This window comes from Achroia grisella, unplaced genomic scaffold, assembly GCF_030625045.1.
Source record: "Achroia grisella isolate CSIRO2021 unplaced genomic scaffold, CSIRO_AGI_Agris_v1 utg146, whole genome shotgun sequence".
NCBI lineage: Eukaryota > Metazoa > Arthropoda > Insecta > Lepidoptera > Pyralidae > Achroia > Achroia grisella.
The window spans coordinates 195,056-199,195 of NW_026712636.1; positions in this window are offsets into that span (position 1 = coordinate 195,056).

The window sequence follows — 4,140 nt, forward strand, 5'->3', positions numbered from 1 at the left end:
AGCGGTGGGGGTACTTAGATCACTCACAAGCCGAAATTCGCTGTCACAGCCGATTATAAAAGATATATTATCATTTATTGTTCATGTTACGTTTGATAGTCACTTATCGATAGAAATACGTTTATCTTATCGGTTTAATAACATAAAATAATAGTCATAGACAACAGATTAAAAATGTAGTAGTAAAATGGGTTTTAAGCTTTTTTTTATGAGAAAATTGTTTCTTTTTTTTATTTTAAAAATCGAATTTAAATTTACAATAATAAACTTATATATAATTATTAAATTATATATTGTAGTTGCTGACAGATTAGGTGAAACCTATAAAGGAATTTTATTGTTTTTATTTTCATAGATAATTTTTACCTCGATAAATATTTAGATGAAGCCTTTCAAAATATCAAGGAAAATGTGTTCTCTAATAGAAGTGCAAGGTTCAAGGGCAGCGATGCAGAGTTTGATGATCTTCACTAAGGTCGACATTAAGCATAAGACTAATAAATATTTATATTATGGTTTATATTGGTATATAAATACTTATGGTTCAACAAATATTTCATAATTTATTATATAAACATAATACTGTATGAAACTGCACAGAAATATGGTTCTGACTTTGAAACGTGTGCAAACTTTATATCAGGGGCCAATAAATAAGGTTTTGATGTTCCATCCATCGCCCTACCTTTCTTACATCATTAGGGGTCGGCACAGTATTATTTTCCTTATCCATCGACTTCTAATAAAAGTTGTAACGGATTGTTTATGCATATCATTTGGAGAATATACGCCCATATTTATTTTAGTCGTCCCAACCCATTTTATAGTTCATGTTAATATACAACTTTTAAACATGTTTACGTTCATTTAACATTAAATGAATAAAATACATGAAATAAAATGTTGTTATATATATTTGTAAATAATCGCATATTTTATAACATACTATAGTTTTTAGATTAGCAATAGTACCTAAAATAGTTCATACAGAATTTTATGGAAATACATGACGCTAAAATAATTACTCTAATTTTCTCTTAAATGAAATAATTCGTGGTTCAAGCGCAGGCTCGTGGAGGCTTATACCTGTGCAACACGCAACTGCATCGTTTATGATCCCTCATGTAAATATATATATAATAATGTATACCAAAACCTGTGCCTTGCTGAACTGCGAGCCATACGTAGCTTATACGTAGGGATAAATTTCACCCGTTTTCTTTTTGCAACATTTCTTATTAAAATTTCTCTCCTTTGGTGATGTTATATAGCATTTACCTTTCTCCATATGGGCATATATCCAATACTAAATGATTTTTTTCATATCGAGCCCGTACTTCCTGAGATTAGGGCATTAAACTAACCAAACTCTAGGCTTTAAATGTTATTATATGTGTTATATGTTAATACATTCTTCCATAGCACATGACACTGCCCTTTCTCGCGTAATCAAACCTACTGCATAGGAGCCCAGTTCCAGAGTTACTCTCTAAAGTAGTTGTAATGCGACCGTCTAGATAGTAAATATGTATATTTATGTAACAATATCAACAAGATATTTCGGTTATTGAACTACAAATGAAGGTTCATCCTAAATAAGTAAGTAATAATATGTATTTAATATGCAATTAACGATTATACAATGGTTCTGTATCTACCCCTACTGATTATGATGTGACAGGACAATTAAAAAATGTACAAATTTATATTGATATGTTAAATAATATTTTATTGTAAAATCGTGCTGTAAATTTAAACAATTTACATTCAGATTTATATAGCATATTGTAATGCAGGCGTTATTTATTTTTGTTGTGTCAAACCAATAAATTCCATTGTTACTTTAAAAGTCTATTAATTATAGAATATAAATGCCACAGACAATTAAGAAATGATGAACAAAACGTGTTTAAAACTGGCTGCATTATTAAGTAATGGTCAATAAACATTATTGATTGTGTAATTATTTTTGGAAATTGACAAATATGCAGACGTTGCGCAACTTGGTATTCTGTGGTGTGGTAGTAGTTTAGTACACTTGATGGACGCGGGTTCGAGCTCCGTAAGATAAAAAAAGGTATTCATAAATATGACTGTTAGTATTTGTTTGAGAGTTTTTATAAGCAGCTACGTATTAAAAAAAAATTCAAATATTTATACACAAGTTCATTCGAGTTGGAGTTTGGGAATAAATAGAGGTGTTCGAGTTATTAACGATTTTACTTTATTTTGGCAAAATTTAGTCATTACAAGAACTAATATAAAGAACTTTTATACACAATATATATTACATGTCTGTAGGTAATTTAGGTATAATGTAGGTAAGAGTGCTGAGTATTTATTATTATTATTAATAATCTTATTATGCATGCATGGATATGTCACCTTTCTCCAGTTATAAGATTTTGAGCAACACTAGACTACTGTACGCAATACACATAAGTACAATTTCTCTGAGACAATTTCGTCTGGCCAATTTTGTGGGCCAACATCATTTGGAAAGCGCTTGGATATAACCCAATATGCCTTTTTCGGTGCATCTGTAACCTTAACGGTATCTGGGGACCGACATAAAGAGTCGTTTTTGTTTCTTTATATTGTCATTGGGTACGGTAGACTGCAGCGAGATATGAACACGGAAATGAAAGATTAAATTCGAAGTGCGCAGGGTTTCCACCCACACCTTTGTTAAACCGGTTCGTAAACTGTTGCTACGAGTAATACATGCTATTTTACGTACTTGTACGATATATACAGGTCTTATTGAGTGCTCGATTTTTTGGTTTTAACAATGCATGCAGCGACTGAATGTAGTAGAATGTAGATTCTAGGTGTGTCATTGCACACAATAGTAGGTTGCATGATCTATTCTCCTAATCTAAATATCACTATTACAGATGAAATAATAGTTCTCTATTATTAATCCAATATTTGTATTTCATTCGTGTGATGGAATGTTTATTCGATTAACTGATGCGTTTCTCTGGGTCCAGATCTGCTTACATATCATTTCATTTGGAGGTATGCCTCCACCGTGAAACGTTCGCTAATAAAAATTCGTACTATATGTAGTAAATGAATTTTTATTAACTAAATTTTAGTAGACATATATATCTAGATACTAAACTACTGACGTAAACAGTTTACCAGGTGCATTCAATAATCAAAACCTGAAAAAATTTACCTTTTTTTCAGCAAATGCGGTAGTTTTTAGTTTCGTATAGGTACTAACTCTGATTGTATTTACTTTCAATTATTTTTATTACAGATAAATAAGAAAGTAAAGATACTACGACCTCAGTTGTCTAGCGGTTTATTAAGATGGAGTAGGTACCCTTTTAATACTTAATAGGTCGCGAGCTCGAGTCCTCGGACGTACAAACATTTGTATTCATGAGTATGATTGTTTTCAAAATTGTGTTGCTATTTTATGTGTATTGTAAAGCAATTATAATAAATTAATACAATAATAATTATTCTGGATAATTCACACGTCGTCGTTTAGTCCCAAGTTAAGCAGAGCTTGTATTATGGCTACTAAAGATTGATAGAAATACTTAAACTTGTTCAAATACACAATATAAATAATTTAAAGAAAAAATACTGTAGTATTTCTATTAATTGAATAGTACTCAAAACAAGCTCTGGTTAGCTTGGGACTAGGTGACCTTGTGTGAATTATACAGAATTATTATTATTTTATTAATTTATTATATCTAATTGCTTTATTTTAATGGCATGATTTCGTAAGTTGAGCCGACCGAAAAGAACCTGAAACCTTAACAAGTAGACGTAAGCGCCGTACGTCACTCTAATTAGGTTGTGTCGCCTGTTTTTAGGTAGGTACAAGATATGCAAGTTCTTATACAGAAAAAAAAATTGTAGCTAGCTTTTCAATTTATACCTACCTCTTTGTAAAGTGTCTGCATGTGAATTCTAAATAGACAATAACAAGTTATAGGTACACTTGTTGTGATAGATGTTAACTATTGTTTGTCTCTCGTGCCTACCTAATTGATATCAAGTGGAGTGAATCTTTTACAAACAAAATAGTAAAGTTTGTTAGCGGTTGGACTTTGCCCGACGTTTGAGGCGAGTGAGCGCGCCAAAACTTGTATGGGACTCGTCGAATACGATACA